At 42.8% G+C, this 18,871-nt stretch overlaps 1 protein-coding gene and 1 pseudogene across 3 annotated transcripts in view; both read right to left on the minus strand.

The window, feature by feature from the left end:
* The window catches only part of FYB2 (FYN binding protein 2), a 494,151-nt gene that overhangs the window by 458,289 nt on the left and 16,991 nt on the right, over nucleotides 1-18,871 (minus strand). The window lies entirely within an intron of this gene.
* Nucleotides 4,481-18,871, minus strand: part of LOC147747290 (syntaxin-18 pseudogene) — a 29,390-nt pseudogene continuing 14,999 nt past the window's right edge.

Below are 18,871 nucleotides of genomic sequence, written 5' to 3' on the forward strand. Positions count from 1 at the left end.
ATGGGAGGTTCACAGGGGCTATCATGTAAAATTAGAATGCATAATGGGCTCAAACAGGGTTGCCTAATGGCACCTCTTATTTTCCCTGTATATTGCCGATCTCCCCGGTACTCTGAACACGCAAAGGGGGGGTGCACCAAAAATTGATACAATGTCCGTTGGCTCTCTATTACACGCAGATGCAATATTTTATCTAATGCCTATTGGCCCGCAATGTCGACTAGATGCCTTAAGTAAATATGCAGAGGCTTACTTCTTGAAAATAAATATCGCAAAAAGTAAGATTTGGTATTGCATAAGAAGGGGCATAAAATAAGGAGATGTTTAAGATGGATGCTTGGTTACGAAAAACTGGAACTGGTTGACTCGTACCTATATTTGAGGAAGGGTTTTTCTAAAACTGTCCGAGATTCAGAGCACATTAAACATTGTGTCAGTAAAGCCGTCTCCAAGGCAAGTGCACTAAACAGATTCTACAAAACTTGCGGGAGACGCCACTTTGGCCATGTTTTATCTGTTTTTGAGGTCAAAATCCCTCCTTTGTTAACAAGTGCTGGACATGAACTATTGGCTTTCTTTCGATAAGGTGGAAGGAAGAAAATTGCATCAAATTTGCAATTTAAACTCTTTGGCAGACCCACATGCACTACGCCTCAAATTTGGATTAGTCTCGTCCTTTACCCTAACTCTGGCTGCAGTTCTTAGGTGGGGTAATTCCCTATTTTTGGTAGAGGAGGGCACACTTAGGGCTGCCCTGAGAATAGAAATGTTTGACATGCAAAAGGAATAATCGACTTTTTTTAGGTCCTTTGTATATGCAAAGGATACATTTGACCTTAGTTTGAATTCTGCTTCTCCTATGTCCAAACCTGTATTGAAATAACTTCTAAAGAAGTTTAGATTCTCAGATCAGTTTGGCGAGAGATGCTGCCTCCAGCCAGTCCCTGTCCAGTAATGAGGCGGTCATAGGGAGTGCTTTGATGAATAAACCACAGCCTTATTTAACTTGGAATATCCCTCACTGGATTAGAAGCCTAATACTAACCCTGGGCGTAGTTTGCGTAGTAGCTCTACGCGTAGATACGCGAAGGTCACTTCGCACTATGAGAACTGCGTAGTGCGCTGTTCGCGATGATTGCACAGTGCCGGATGCTTGTCCGCACTGTGCAATCATTAAAAATTGCATCTTGCACAGTGTGAGCTGTCATTTTCTGCCGCTCGAGTGGATTTTTTCTCGAGCAGCAGCTTCTCAACGTGGACTTGTAGGTTCTCATCAGGAGCGGTCACAAGCTTACGCGACCACTTGCAATGAGAAACCTGACCTCCCCGCGTTGAGAATCTCGCCAGGAAGTTTATTTTCCTCGCTCGCGATTGGCAACTTTATGTTGCTGATCGTGAACGAGCAAAACGTCTCACCGGGACGCCCACTTGAGATTGAGGACTGCAAGCAAAAATGGACTGCAAGCAAAAAAGGACTGCAAGCAAAAAAGGACTGCAACGCATGTTTGCACTGTGCTACATGCAATTCGCGTAGTGCAAAGTAACGCAAACTACGCGAGCTTAGCGTAGTGCTTCGCCCAGGCTTACCGAATACTCCTAATGAGACTTAATTTGCTGCCTCTAAGAGATGTTACTGGTATTAGGGATAAAACACCTAGAGAGAAGAGAATTTGTGAATTGTGCCAGTTGCAAATCCAAGATCTTAATAATGTGCCTTTTGTATGCCCAAAACTGCAAAGTGCCAGGCAATTGTTTTTAAAGTCAGTTTTTATTAAATATAATATCAACTCTGCCCAGTAGGCACGATCTTTGGTTCTGTCCCTTCCGAATGAAATGGTTTGTTTTAAGATATGTTCATTTTAAAAAAAACATGTCTGCCTATTTATTCGGAATTTCTTTTATAGTCTTATGTATTTATAGCACTATTTACACATTTCTCATTATGTCAATAAAAGAAATTTACTGGTTAGATATTTGACTTCATTTTGTATTTTTGCACTATTTGCACACTTCTCAGTCTGTTTGATATAAGAATATCCATAGCAATGTAGAAGGAAGAATTTTGTATTAAATGTATTGGTTGTTTCTTTTCTTTTACCGGATTATGCGTTTTTTGTGGACCTCCTTAGGAGTTCCATAACAAAATTAATAGATACATTGGTAATTGGACACCATCAATAAATCAAATCCCACAGTACCCTCCCCTGATAAAAAAAAACTCTTCCATCCACCACTCTTCCCCAATTTCCATGCCAAACCTTTTGCCAAAAGTACCCTCACCTTGCATTGCTGATCCCAGACAGCCCTAAACTACCCCCTCCACCACCACCCCCAAGTGACAGCCTTGTGCGGAACTGTCTGTGAGTGGCCCATGGCAGAATAGGACACTCTCCACTACAAGGAAATACGAGGTCTTCCCAAAAGACCCATTGTACCCTAATGGGACACTCTTTTCTCAGAGTTTGAACAACTCACTGGCAATGACAACCTCTCTCCACAGAGGCCCAGCGAATGCTCAACACTTGCAGCTACCCACTGTCATTCCCCCCTCCCCTTTGCATATGTATTCCACACTACAATACTCCTCCTTGCTAGTAGATTTCACCCGCATTGCAACAGCTTTTTTTTTGTCTCAACACCTTTAATAAAACAAATCCCACAGTACCCCCCTGAAAAAAAACCTCTTCCATCCCCCACTTTCCATGCCAAACTTTTTGTTATGAAAGTTCGATGGCTGCTTAAATGAAAACAACATTACTTGTCAGGTTTACAATTACCCACACTGTACTTATATGCTAGACTTGCATGTTATATATTCCATTGTGTATGCCACATTGGCAGTGTATGAAAAAGTGTACTTCCACCATGCTATACTGTGGACTTTACTTTTCTTTTACGTTTCCAAAAATCAATAAAACAGATTTTTTTTAAAAGGGGTCAAATGGATATGGCAATCAGCAGATGGAAGCTCAAGATCATAAGAAAGCTCTGAGCCGAAGTGGTGATGGAGGCTTCAAATAGATCATCTTAGATGGCCCTAAGAGGAAAACTGTGTGACCGCTGGATCTTTACGCTGGCATTTTGTGTGTGTATATTTATGAAGTGGGTATGCAGCAAGGGTCATATTCACTAAGAAGTCATGCAATGCAAGGCAGCAAGACAACTTGCTGCACTGCATTGCATGACAGTGAAAGAGCAGAAATATGCCACATCTACTAAGATATGACATATCACTGCACTGTGTGATGCCGAGCACCAACATAGGCACCCTTGCACCATGGTGCAATGGTTCATACATTATAAATAGGATTGTCTCTGTGCAGGAAGAACATCTTCCTGCCCAAAAACTATCATTGGAGGCATTTTCCTCTTTCTATGAGGGCTGCAGCATGAAGCATACATAGAAAGAGGAAGTAATGAGGAGCAATGCAGTGGTTTCTCCAGGTTATGCCTTACTTAGGACGGCATACCACATTGATGCAATCCCAGTTTTACTCAATTTAGTAAATCTGGGATTACATCAAAATCCATGGATGCATGCATGATAACGCTCATGCTCCATCCATGAAATGCCTTTTCAACACGACTTGTGCTGCCTTGCATTACGTGGGATTTAGTAAGCCATGCCTTGTGGCTTTCTGTGGCTTAGTAAATGCCATTAAGGCCTTTTTGTGGCTGTGCTTGATGCAAGAGCAACACAAGCCCGCAGTAAATCTGCCCCATGTGCATAAGACCCCATGTGCGATGTAAGCCTTAGTGCATGAACCAGTGGGGTGCATTTTGCATAACGTGATAGAGAGTAGATAAAGCTTCCTTACAATGTGGGAGTGTATTAACTGTATCCCTGTAGATATAGGGTGGAGACCCAAAACTGAAGTGAGGGAAAATGTAGAAAAGGCTACCTCAAAACTTTTGTAAGGTTCTTTACAGCAAAGGGATGCTAATTCGTTTTTCTTAAGTTACACAATTGGTCAGACGGTAGAGGTAAGGGGTAGGTTATATGTTTCTCTTGAAGGTGTCAAAGTTTTTAAGCAGGACTGCCCTTTTGTCTATGCCCGATGAATACTCAGAAAGGCTGATAACACCAGTTGCGGAGATCTCATGCTACATTGTGTTCTTGCTTTAGATACTTCTGTTTGGAGCCAGCGATATCGCTACTGCTGTGAGAGCCATCACCAAGCACAGAGGCTGTGTCTGAGTGACAACCATAAAATTATATTTGAAAGAGAAACATCCAAAATCAGATCTGAAACCTCAATAGTGGATCCCCATCTGGAAACTGAGTATTAAAGCGGAACTGGGAAAAGATTGATCAGTAGGTCAAAAGAACATAGGTAACAACATGTCTATTTATTCAGGTCATACAATATTTGTAATAAAGCCAATAAATAAAAATGTGAGTTTCTTTTTCTTCGGTGTCTTTGAATCCTATAGGTCTTTCTCTGATTTGGCAGGAAATTCCTTCATAACCCAATGATGGTCAGCTCAAATAATTATAGTCCCATTCTTTGGTTTGTGACTTCTCAACAGAATACTTCCTCTTTCCACATAGCGAAGATGCTGTTCTAGATTGATTGCTTTGTTCCTGCTGAAGTCTTAGCAGTCTCTCCTTCTCTGCTACTCATTTGAAACAGATTACATTTTGCTCAGAGTACAAACTCTATGTAGATAAACTTCACTTAAACAGACACACTGTGTCCTTTCACCTGTGATGAAATTATATCCTTGTGAGATTTTATGTTCAGTTGTTGAATGGCATCTGCATACGTCCTCAAAAATATCTATGTATCTTGATCAATCTGATTTCATTCTGTGTCAATCTGAGAAAATCCAGAAGCTACAAGACTGCCAGTATTAATAGAATCTTTCCTCTGTTCCAGAAGAAAATATTTCAATTTTCCAATGTTACATATCACCTCCTTGGCTTGTGCACTGAAGTCCCCCTAGGATGGCTCTTCCTAAACAGTTCATGCTTACTGCGGATGCCAGAGCTAATCCTCTGGCCTTGTTTCTAGTCTTCACTGTTTTGACTCTAGCATTGAAGAGCAGGGTGATGTCCACGGGAAGGTCTGGCTGTTTCACATCCGCAGAGTACAAACCACCGGACTTTGAAATCCTGTTATCGTCTTCGGCACTCACCAATTCCAACTGTCTTGTTTTTCAGAAAATATATGTGTTTATTTCATCAGATGGTGTGGCGTGGAGTGGCAGTGTGTGGTTATGGAGAGTTACCACTGATTTACCCTATAGTGCTTGATAGCACTGGCACCAAATATCGGACCTACAATTTATGTAAACATCTAATGCCTTCGATCCGATGCAGGAGCTTGTTAGAATGTACAGCACTTCTGGGAGAACTGGCTTGTTTATGAGTTTTAGATCATGAGACGTTAGTGGCAGGGGTGTGGAATTCAATAAAATATCTACTTGTTCATGGGGCAAGTTGCTTCATAGATCTACTGTCCTGTAACAAAATCCACTTGTCCCCTTGGTGCCATGTAGTGTGGCGACAAGTTAAGGAAGCAATCTCATTATGTAAGAGCTCTGATACAGCCTCTGTGATTATGCCAGGGCTCACACCATAGTAGTGGTTGAATACTTGCAATCCCCTTATGTTGACGCATTTCTGCAGATCTACGTACTGGGGATTAAGGTAGTGGGAAGCAATAGTTCCTGGGTTAGAATGCCCTTTTGAGTCTGTGCTAACCTGCTAACATGCAAGTTTTAAGGGGTTTTAACAACTCTTCTCTAATCTTTTTCCATACTGAGAAATGTTGGAAATTAACTCCTGACAATGGCAGACGTAAACCTTCTACCAGAGTTAGGAAAAAGTAGTTGGAGTGAAAGTGAACTTGCAAACACTCAGATTTTCGAATGAATAAATCTACACATGCAATTTGCTCTTGCGAAAATACAGTTCACAAATATTTTCTAGGAGGACAATTTCTTGTCCTACTTCTGTAAATTCTTGGGAATTCACGAAAGCTCTATAGCTGCACTTAATGCAAGGACATATGCCATGGGTGCACTTTAGAGACTTTCTTTAATAATTGGGCCCCCCTTTTAGTCTGGCTTTGAGCACTTATTAAAATTCTCTCTCTCTCTCGACTGGCTTCACTGTGAATGACAGCATTCTGCTCTTTCACAAGGAACATATCGGTACACAAGGTAGCTTTGTTCAGTGCAAGTAACTAGTGAGGGAGTGTGTGCTGTTTGAAACCAAAAACTATTTTTGCTTTTGTCAATAGGCCCGGCAGCTCCCACACCAATAAGGTTTTACAAAAACCATGCCAGAACAATTCACACGTTGACAAAAGTAAAAGGCTGACCATCAATTTCAGACCTACTGGCTTTGCCAATGCTGGTTTCTTTTTGTTTCCCATAATCTTATTGAAACTGGTTACACCAATTTTCCATTATGAATATTTTTGGGCAATACTAGTATACATCAACACATGTTAATAAATTATGCTGCAAAGAAATGGTACCTGAAATTTTCAGGTAGTTGAGCTAAATGTTTTTTTGGGACATTTTATTTTGAAAGCAAAGAATAATCAATGTTGCTTTCAAGCTTCTGCAAATATTTTCATCAAATAAGAGAGTATTTTGGGAGCATTATACATAGCCTCATATTGCTAAACTTAAAAATGTGTGTACACATTTTTATACTGGAACCACTGTCAGTAGTGCAGTCCGAGCTTACATTTACTTGGAGCGCTCACCCTAATTATAAAGGCTTTCAATTAATGAACCATGAATACAAGTTTGAACAGCATTAACATATGGACAAAAATAGGACCTTAACTGCAGACAGTGCCCTTCCCTGATTCATAATGTGGGTACTGCAAACTGGCAGACAAAGTGGTTGTGCTGCAGGGGGTTGGACCTACTTGTCCCAAGGACAAAACAAACATGAAAACGTGTTGCCTTTTACCCCAAATAATATGTCCTGGGCGTCTGGCTTTAGGAATTCCACATCCCTGTAGTGGGCAAGAGAGCAACATATAATATACCGGTTGAGGATGAAAGGAGATGGAGCTGGGTGGCAGCAGTGAAAGAAATAGTACCTGAAACACAGTGTGAGCAGTGGACAGACAAAATCAAGATAAATCAACCTGGGCTAGGGTTAATGCCCCGCACAAAGTAAAGAAAGTGATGCCTGGCATACACTAGTCAATTATGAGGCAGCAAAGTAGAGTGACAATGATACCAATTAATGGTAAGCAATGGGTGGGCTCCATGCTCTTTTTAGTCAACAATAGCCATCCCACCAGATAGCCAATGTGCTCACAGCAGGAGAGACATAAAAATGGGTACATCAGAACATACCGGTCATGGGGGAAGAGCAGATGCACATTTAGGGGTTTTAACTTATGTTGGCATGGTTGACCATGTGTTTATCAAAATCACAGTGTAATATACTGGGAGAAAATGATACTTTTAGACAAATAACAAGCTGTCATGGTATCAATTATTACCAGATTAAAAAAAATAATAATAAAAGAAGGTGGCTGAGGACAGGCACAGTACTTTCCAAAATAACAAACTGAAGATACCCCACACAATTCCACTGCACTCATTTCCACACCACTCAATTACACTCCATGCCACACAGCTGAAAGCCACACAATCACACACCCTCCACTCTATGCCACACAATTCCATTCCATATCACACAATTTCATGCCCCACAATTCCCCTCCACACAATTTCTCTGTGCAACCCAATTCCACTCCATTGCACACAATTGCATCTCATACGAAACCATTCTATGCAACAAAATTCCACTCTATAGAATTTCATGCCACTCCACATAATTCCACACCATGCCACAGAATGTCACTCTACACCACACAATTGCATGCCATGCCTCACAATTCCACTCCACACCGCTCCATGCACACAATTCCACTCCACACAATTCCACTCCACACAATTCCACTCCACGATGTTAAAAATTAAGTTATTAGTTAAGAGGGGTGGAAACCCCACTCAAATAATAAAACAAAATCCTTGTCAGGGTTGGTTTGAAGGTTATTTGCTATTAAATCTATGTGGTTTGTGTGTGAGTTACCAGAGGGGCGTGGTGATCTGATCCTGTTTTAAGTTGTAGCATACCTGCTGCCAACTTGCAGAACAACCTCAGTGTGAGGAGGAGCCTCGTGTCCAGTAGTGCCTACGAGGCACTTTTGTACCCCGCCCCAACCCTCCTCCCCCCAAACAAAATAAAATCTAGCTGAGGCTGGTTCCATGCCCTTGGTCGCCTGGAACGCAGTACGAATACAAAAAAACGCAATTGCTTTAAACAGCAAACATTACAAGACGTGAATTTGCTGCATTTACCACATTCATGCCCTTGGTCGCCTGACACGCAGTACGAAAAAAAAACATGCGACAGAAAAGAAAAAAAATAGGCATGCGGCGCCATGTAAACAAAAGCATCCCCTCCCATGGTGTTAAACTGCGAGATCACGGCACCCTGAAAACCCATGAATAATTGACATTTACTAGCGTCAGCAAGGCGCCACTTGCTTTTAAGTGCACGCTGCTTTTACGAGCCAGCTGGACAAAAGTAAGCATAAAACTGAAACTTAAGGACACCAAAGCTAATTGTAGCATGCTCAATGGAGCGCGTGTTCACGTGCACACGGGAGCCACAGAGCCAGCTGGAACAAAACTGAAACCTAAGGAAACTGAAAGCTGAAAATGAAAAAAAAAAAAGCTAACGTTAAAAGTTCACTGTCTGTGTAAGCGCGCATTGTAAGGGAATTGTGGCCTGCTCAATGGAGCGCGCATTCACGTGCGCATGGCCCGCTCCAATCCGATTCTTCACGATGCGCGTGGCCAGCTCTTGTCTCCTGGAAAGCTGAGCCGCTGACACCGAGACAGCGCTTCGCGCTGTAAACGCCACGAGACTTAAAAACATGACAGGCTGTGCTAGTTTTACCAGAGAGACTGTGTAAAAATCAGCAAACCCTACAATTTAAGTGCTGTTGTTATGGAAGGTGAAAAAACAATTTGTTAAAACATTAGTTTCTTGGATGGTAATTCTTTAGAGTGCGACATATAGCATACTGTTAGCATTATTCTAGTTAATGGAAAGATAGCCATGATTGTTCACTATTAACTTTATATTAAATTTTGGCTTTATAAAATATGTGTTGAATGTGGGCGTACCAACTATGTTAAATATTTTTGATTATTGTATTTTAATAATAATACTGGTTCAGCAAAACAGTTAGTATATAGGATTTATGTTCATTCATATGAGCAAATGACAGCATGGCCTTTATATGGTTTAAAAAACTATGTACAAACAAAACAAAAAAATGTCATCATCATAATTGTTTGAATAACAGACCTTTTCCAACCTAACTGCTTCAAAATAATCACGGATTATTAAAACTACAAAATAGGTAATGTGTAATATGATCATACGGAGCCCTGCAAGAGTTCTGGTGACAATCGTAAGCCACTCAGCTGTAGGTCTTGTACTGTTTTGCTTTGCAATTGCATGGCACTTACTGCCCCTAACACAGCACTGAAGTGTTTTATGGTGGGTAGCACGTAACCAAAATTTAGTGGTAAACCTAGTGCTTACAAGTTATTGTTAATTTGTTGGTTATTGTTTCAATGTAGAGCGTTGATGATGAAACTGAAGCACTGTTACTTCTCGAATGCTGATGAACCAATTCAGAGAGCACAGCAGAGAGCAGACGTGCAGAGCCTCAGTAGCCACAGCTGAGGGGAGTGAGCCGCAAGCAGCAAGGGCGAGTGCTGAGCACTGGGAGCCAAAAAACGCCAAAAAACGCCAAAAGCTGAAGCGGCTGAGGAGGACGCCATAGTCATAGCGCCATAGGTGCCAAAGCCAACATCTCCCAGTTCTCCGTACTTCCATCACCATCACGCTCAGGCGAGCCCAGGTGCCTGTGGTTACAGGAGCAGTCACCTCCATACTCAGAAGCGGTGGATACAGGATACAGCAGACCGTGAGTTACCGGCGGCGAGGCCCCGAAGATGGAGCCCCGAATACGGAGTCGGGAGTGAACTGGGACCGCAGCGCAGCTGTGGCATAAGGCGACTTAGTAAGGTGAGGAGAGGCCCTGCTAGGTGTGGGGCATATCAAACTGCGGCGCACAAAACCTCCCCTGAAAAAATATCCAATACGTGAAAATATTTTTCATCTGCACTCCGCACCTTGATATTGGACACTCCTCTCGCATATGGCATAAGACGAACAGTAACAACGCGCAGCATAAAGCTCCCCCCCCCCACGACTGAGGGAGGGTGAGGGAGAGCCTACAGAAAACACTGCAAGCGCAGCGGCATACATAATGGATAACAGCGGAAACCAGCAAAACAGCGTGCCAAGGGAGCTGAAGCGACCGCCACACTCGTTAAGCAGGGCTTGCACCTTGGGATAGATGCAAGTAGGTGCAACTCGGACCCTACCCGGGACCCTCTCTCTGGGTGGAAATACAGAGATGAGAACAAGAAATTCGACTGTCCTACAGCGCCAAGAGAAACCCCGCCCTCATAAGACAGCAAAGCGCCTTAAGGAAAAAATGCTTTACCCCCCCAGTGGAGGGGCCTCCAACATGGGGCCCGAATTATAGAGAAGAATAAGCGGAGGAGGAGGCGGAGGTAGAGGTGAATCACAATGGAGATATTTTAACAGCACCATTCCTGGTAAACAAGCCCCAACAAGGACTGACTACACCTTCACATGAGCCGATAACACCTTCCCGAGCAAACAACTCCCAACAAGGTCAGATTACACCCCCATACGGGCCAATGGCATCACCAGGCAAGGGCTCACTTTTAAGTAGTCACAGAAAAACATCATTCAATATTGTCAGTAACAGAGACATACAGGACTTTTTCCCTCATAAAATGCCTAATTGCACACACCAGTATGCAGACCAGGAGAATGTCATAATTCATTTGGACACAGCCGCTAACCCATCAGGAAACAACAACTTTTTGAGCCCAGCAACCCTGCTATCACCAAAAATAATTATAGCACCGGGTGGCCTACCAGCTCAAACAAAAACTACACTGACTTTGCCTAATAACGCTGGCCTAGCTAGCCCCCATGCTTTAGCAACTCAACAAACCTGGAACACGCAAAGGGTTATTCCAGCCGACGGTGAGATCAAAGCACACCATGCAACAGGGCTGACCCACACCAAGGGGTTGGTGAAATCAGCACTTCAGCACTCCGTGCACACGCAGAGCCATTTCAAATTTCAGCAACACCCTACTTAACCTTAGGTAGCCCTGGACTTGATCATAATGGCATTAGATATAATCAACAAGACCAGGGGGGCGGACCATACAACGGAGAGGCAGCCGGTTAAACTGGATCATCATCTTGTACTGATCAACGACGTCCTGTCTTCAATGGTAAACGCAGCCATAATACACGCCGACAAGCTAGACTTTTAGATAAGCCTTCTACACACAGTCGCCGGTCTGATATCAGGCATAGATTCCAAACTAGAAGACTTGAACACCTTAATTCAACGCGCTCAGGCAAATACCATAGTCACATCCAAGCCACAGGACTGTGGATGTAGCCCGGTGCTGCTCTGCTTGGAAAAACAGCCAGTGATAATGAACACACTTATCGAAGACCTAAAGGCAGAATCCAGCAGGCATAGGAGCAACGAAACTCTGAATCCGACAAATATGGATTATACCCCACCTGGGACACAGACGACTGCCGACTCCAAGGGCAATGAACCCCAGCAGGACATCACAAAGACGTCAGTAGCTGAACCAATCAGGATACCACAAACAACTATAGACGAATGCAGCACCACTGCCAAAGAACAAGTAAACTCAAACAGCTGGCAGGTGACAAGCCTTAAAACTGGTCACTTATCTCAGAAAAATAAGAAAAAACTAAAAAAGCTAAATAAACAAAGAAAAAGCAATCACAACCAAAATGGATCAATTAGGCTGTGGTTATTACCGGAAACCAAAGAAATTCCTACGCACAGTAAGAACAACTTGGTGTCTATCACCCATCAAAAGCCATCAACCCCAGACGGAAAAGTTATTTGGCCGAATAACCCAGGTAAAATTAACCTTGACTCAATTCCTGGTAATATACATGAAGGTACAGGCCAACGGTCCAAAACTTGGGATAGAAGCGCTGCAACATTCAGCGGGCACCCTAATCTACACGAGGAACAAATAACTCGGGCAGGCAGTCACGCTCTGCCAGAATTCCAGGCACTACATGCAGATAGCCTCCCGCTGATCAACGTGACGGATAAAGCCTTGCATAGTAAAATCAGAATCTCAACAAAGTAAGTCAACCAGAGAATATGCCGGAAGGACCCTCAAGACTCCATCAAGATAGTAGCACACGAAGCAAGTGATGTTTTACCCTCGACAATAAAAACGGACCCTGTAAACCATGTAAATGATGAAGTCAATGCTGTGGCACGGCAAATCCGACAGGATTTAATTAGTCAAGACTCATCCACAAAAGGGATATAGAAGAACCAGACCCCCCCACACACAGGATGATCTGAAACTATGCCTCCATCCAGAATATGTCTCACAGGGCAAATGGGACATACTCAACCGCAGCAACCTACTAAAACTCTTTGCGAACATCCCAGGCCTGGAAAATATAAAGTCAACTGATATCGACAGTGTTTCTTTTCTCACGCAAGGACCAGACAACACTAACGAATCCACAGAATTGCTTTTTTCTAACCCAGATATAGTCCAAATACTAAAAAGAAATAATCAATTGCTGGAAGATTGGGGCATAGAGATCACGAGTCGGCCGGCAATGAAATACCCTATGCTGTTGAAATATGCCCACTTGAAGTATCAAAACTACTCTAGAATACCTGACACACAAAGAGAGACCCCGACAGTGGATCTACCACACCCACCCTTAAAAACACTCTCTATACTTCACGGGAGCGATAGTGGAACAAATACAAAATTGATAAGGGATGGGTTAATCAAGGTCACAACAAACCTGGGCAAAGGCAACCGGAGCTGCTCAATTCAAAACAACTCTATTGAAGATTGGTCTTGGGTGCCAAGAGCCTTAACTCATAACTCCTAAACTCCATACTGTTGCAATTAAGACTACATCACTGCATTGGCAGGCAGATTTACCAGGTATAAAACAAAAAAGGGAGACAATTGCCAAACAGAACTTGTCTATTATGTCCTGGACCATAGCCGGGATATCAAAACTATTACAATATCCCGCAAAACCCCCGTTCTACGCAGGAATGGATATAATCTGCATGCAAGAAACGTGGGCCATCAAACCAGTTTCGATAAGGGGATTTGCGGACTACCACAAACCAGCTGTTAAGGAGAACATCTTTGGCAGACCGTCAGGAGGCATTTCAATATATATCAGGCTCTCACGGAAGATACAATTTAGGGAAATTAAAACAACATCAAACTTGTATATGGCTGGCATTTTGAAATGCCTTATATCAAGTAAGGGCACATTGACTATATTGTTGATCAATGTTTACTACAACCCTAATGGATGGGAAACAAAGGAAAAGCTCTCTGAGTTATTAGAAGACATTGAAAATCTCCTCTTACAATTTGCCCACATAGATTCAATAATTCTTGGGGATTTCAATACACACAACATTGGGGAAAAGTCAGAAGAAAGCAACAATTCTCCCACGACGGAAGCATTCAACGCTCTTTTGCATGCCTATCAGCTGGCATCAGCCCACTCCTTACTCTTAAAGGATTCTCCGGGAACCCTCTGTCCGCCAAAGTATAACAATCTTACGACAATTGACTATATCCTATTATGTACTCGGCTACAGAGCCTAATGATAGGGTACAAAGTTGCACAGTGGAAGGAAAGTGACCATGCGGCTCTAATAACAACTTTAAACTCAACAGCAGATAACCACCACACATTTAAACAACTGGGATCAACAACCTGCATTGAACAGTATATATTGGTAAGAAGGATTAAATGGGGCGCTGGTCCTATATATAAGTTTGAGGAATGGAAAAAAGCATGGGCGGATGGCACATTAAAGGATACAAATAGGGGCATAATTAAAGAATGGGATCAGCTTGCCTACAATATAGTAATATACCTACGAGGATGAAAAATAAGTAAAACTAACATTACCCTAGGCATAGCCTTGGTGATCTCCTTGCAATCTGAGAAAGCGCAAAACAAGTGCGCACCAAACGAAGGATCTATCTGAAAACTGGCTTAATTAAGGATGAGAAACTCCTGCAGGAAACAGCAAAATTACACTCAAAGCAAGTTTGGGCCGAAATACGGAAAAAACTGAAGCAAAGTGGCTAAAGATCTTTGGATTGTTGAGCCCCAGTAAGACGCAAGAGTTCTGGCAATACCTCAACACCCTATATCAAGGGAGCACGCAGAGAGAGAACTCAATTGACTCTGACACCTGTATATCCCATGTGACATCTCTATATAAAGAGGAAGGCATTCTAATTCAATCAAATACAGACCTGGACAACGCAACACAACTGACTAACCCTAAAAATGTACACATTGTGAAACAGCAGAGCTCAGTAGAAAAAAAGTTAGTCAACACAATAATAAAGAAAAATCAGACCCAATGGAGCGCCAGGACTCAATGGCCTGCCAGGCTCCCTTTTCAGGCAAGATACAGACTTTTGGACTGAAAATGTGTCCGTGCTATAAGCCGAATGTCGATTGGCAGGGAACATACCGGACTCTTGGCGAAGGTCGCTTCTGCATCCCATTTATAAGAAAGGGTCGAAATCAAACCCACAAAATTACTGCATGATTGCTCTCCTTGACATTGAGGGAAAGGCCTATGCAAGCACCTTATTAACTGAGCTTTTCAAACTGGGTCAGTAAGCAAGGCCTTCTGCCATTTTACCAAACAGGGTTCAGACCAAGATCTTCGACAGTGGATAACATCATAGCGCTCTCATACCCAACATACAAGGCAGTGGCACGAAAATCTCTTCCTATCTTTGCCTGTTTCATTGATCGGCCTTTGATGGTGTCGACCGCTCCATTCTTTGGCAGAAACTGGCAAGTTTGAACATCGACCCACTTTTATTAAAAGCAATCATATCCCTATATTCTGGCACGTGGGTTAGAATTAAACTGTCAAATACAGCAGCTACAGAGAAAATTGACACCAATCGCGGCTTGAAGCAAGGATGCGTATTAGCCCCGATGTTATTCAACTTATACACCGCAGACATGGGCAAAGCCTTGACGGGAGCATCACTAGCAACTCCCCGACTTGGGCACACTAAGATTCAATTACTGCAGTACGCCGATGATTTGGTATTATTAGATCATACTAAAATTGGGCTCCAAAAAGCCTTAACGTCTCTGGGTATTTACAATGCAAAGAATAAACTGATCGTGAATGCAGCCAAATCAAAAATAATAATATTTGGGCCTTTTCCGAAAAATAAAACGATAAAATGGAGGATAGGACAGTTGACGTTGGACTGTACACGACAATACAACTACTTGGGAGTTTGGCTATGTGAGGAGTACATCTAGACAAAATACGGGCAAAAGGGAAAAGTATCTCGTACGCCCTTGGGAAGCTGCATGCAACTTTACATAGCCCTACGACAACAGCAATTCAAAGAGTATTAAGGGCGGAGCTAATACCATCATTAAATTATGCTCAGCAGGCCTTCCCAGGTAAACTATCAAGCACCATGGAAAAAATCCACTGTTCGGCCTACAAAAAACTATTCCACCTACCCTCCAGCACCAGAAACAACCTAGTGCGGCTCAAATTCGTCCTGACACAACAAAAACTTGAGGAACTGGCCGCAATTAGTAAATACTTTTATCTTACAACCGCGGCCCCAGAAAACTCGCTGGAATTTAGTATAAAGAACATTTTCCTGGAAGAAATTAATCCGTGGTCAAACATTCTTTCCTCCGCTAAAGAAATTTTGAACCTTGCTGTGGATAATTGGGACCCCGAGTTAATCAACTATGCCTCCATTAAAAGCACAACAAAACCACAAGTCCGGCTTTGCTCACGCATTACTGATCTGGAGGCATTGGAACTAAGAGGCTTCCATGAGTCCCTAAAACTCCCGCAGCTGGCACAGACCTCGAAGCCCCACCTTACCCAAGCAGTGGGCAAGGAAGCAGTTAACAGGATTTTAGCGCTCCGATTACACCCTCCGCCCCTTAAAGAGCTTTACTCCACGAGGAGATTTGAGATAATGCACTCTGAGTGCTGCTTATGCAATTATAAACAAGAGAGTTTCGCTCATATCCCGTTTTGCTGCCCCAGGTTGTCTACTGAGCGTAACTGCTACCTAAAGCCAATTTTACTCAGACAAGGAATTAGAACGATAAAGGAGGCTGTCCAATATCTATTCACAATGGAAACAGTGAAAGATATGGCTGTGTTCAGCAAATTCATTCAACAGGCACGCCGGAAGCTGATGGCCCCGCACAGCTAGGCCACCGGCCGACAACCGTCAAATCAATGAGACTTATCAGCTTACGGAGAAATGGACTAATGAACTTCGCTTTTAATCATGTTTTTATTCACTTTTAAGTTTTTTTATCTCTGACATGATAATAATGTTTATTTAAAGTTTGATGCCTTATTTAATGGTTTTGAGTATCCAAAAATAAAAGGTTATTCATTCATTCATTCATTCATTCATTCAACTGAAGCACTGCCCCCTATTTCTAGTGGAGGATTGCGTTAATAGGAGATAGATGAGTTCATGCAAGTGGAAACAGTGAAGAGTAAGGAACAGGATAGATATTGTGCGTTTGTAAGGTGAGGTTACACAGAAGAATTTGGGATGAGTAGAAAGGCTAGAAAAGGGTAGGTATTGTTGGGATGATTCCTCAGACAGAGTTTATGATCTGCATGGAGGGGTATTGTTAGTTTTCTGTAGTATAGTAAAGATTAAGGCAGACAGGTGTGTGCTAGGGAGAGTACATTTAGAGGCACTAAAACAGTTAAAGGATGGAGTGTAAGGAATGTATCATTCAAATCGAAAAGAAGGATAGAGAACTATCCCCATCTATAAGATTAGGCTTATTTACAATCAAGATTTTAGAAACAATGAGATTGGACGCAATCTGGGGAAAGTAATCTAGGGAAGGTATAAAGAGTAGAAAAAAAGGCTGAAAGTTGATTTCCTGCGGGCAGGTGATATATGCTGTTTGCTTGCGCTTTTGGTTGTATCATTTGGCTGTAGCTGTTGTGGATATAACCTGTCCATTTTTACACATACAATGTACATTTTTTTAAATAGTTTGACTATGACCCCGCCCTTAAAAAACAAATAGGAGTTCGGAGTCAACCAGTATGTTTAGACAGTAGGCCTTTTAGGTTTGTCGGGCACGATTAAGGAGTGGGCAATCCTCAGGATTTGCAATTGATCATTCCATTAAATACAAAACAGATGCATTGGTGATGTTTTTCTAGGGAGTGGGGATTTCCCTGATATTTCAATTGTTTGCAAACTGATTCTGTTGATATTGCTCTTCAAGAGACCTGAAAAGTATCGGTCTGTAGTCAGAAATTGGTTTAATGTGGATTCCTTGTTGGATGAAATTAGACTGAGCGGGTATTACCCATCCTTCTCAACTCCAAGGGCCAAATGTACAAATGTTTTTAGCGGTCGTAAACAGAATCAGGCCATTAGTGACCGTTAAATAGCATTTTGAAATGTACTAACCCGATTTTGCAAGTTGGTAACCCATTACCAACTCTGGAAATGCGGTTTGTGAGTTGGTATTAGGAAGGGATATTTCAAGGGTGTACCTTTATAATAGCGTGTTTCAGATGCATGTATGAATGTTTTGCGACCGGAATGCGGTTGCAAAACATTCATATTTTACTGATTCTGTGAAGGAGGTGGTAACCTGTTTACATACAGGAAAGGGTGCCTAAGGGACCCCTTCCCATTTGTGAATGTGGTCGTCAGCATTTTTATTTTTGAAATGCAACCCATTTCCCTTTACAGAAAACAGGCGCTAGAGGGCACGCAGTGTGATGGCCGCACGTTAGTGCAGCTCCGCTGGTCTGGAATGCATATCTGCTGTAAATACCCGCAGAAGACACCGGGAAATATGAAAAGGTATCTATATTTTGGCGTCGAAACATTGGCGCAATTGGAGGAGGCTCGTGTGCGGTGTGTCATCAGCTAAACACGGACGTAAATCAACTTCGAAGCTGACGCGATCGGAGCGCACATCAAGATGGCGGCCGGCACTCTCCCCGTACAGAGTAACAATAAAGTCCAGATCTGATCGTTTCACTGACCAGCTTCAGACCAGAGGGTAAGTGCACACAAGAAATAGAGTGCGACACAGTGCCACTCGTTGCCTACAGATTTCCGTTTCTGCGCATCTGGGGGAACTTAAAAACTAGCGACTTACAAAACGCTCCCGCGCTTCAGCAAAGCAAAATAGTGGCTTAGTGCGGTCAAAACGTTATTGACACTACAGCGCTGGGAATCCTCCTGGTACACAGATTTGGCTCAGACATGCTCCTTGCGCACCTTTGGAACATGCATCAATCGATCCGAGAACAACGATGAGGCGCTGCGTTATATAAAAAATGACGCCAAGGGACAACACCTAGCTACATTCTCGTCCCATCCGGTGCTCCGGACTCATGAACTGGTGCTTGTAGTCAACAGGGACATATAAATGCTATACTTCACATAAACCTGTGCCACACCACAGCGTAGCTATGCACACTCAGCATACAGCGGCGGATCAACGGGATCACAGAGTAGGGGGACGCAATTATCATCCATCAGGCGCTAATTAGAGGGTGGACATTTCAATAACCGCCAGAGAACAGAGGTCCTCTTACTGACCACTGATACA

Source organism: Lissotriton vulgaris, chromosome 1_1, assembly GCF_964263255.1.
Source record: "Lissotriton vulgaris chromosome 1_1, aLisVul1.2, whole genome shotgun sequence".
NCBI lineage: Eukaryota > Metazoa > Chordata > Amphibia > Caudata > Salamandridae > Lissotriton > Lissotriton vulgaris.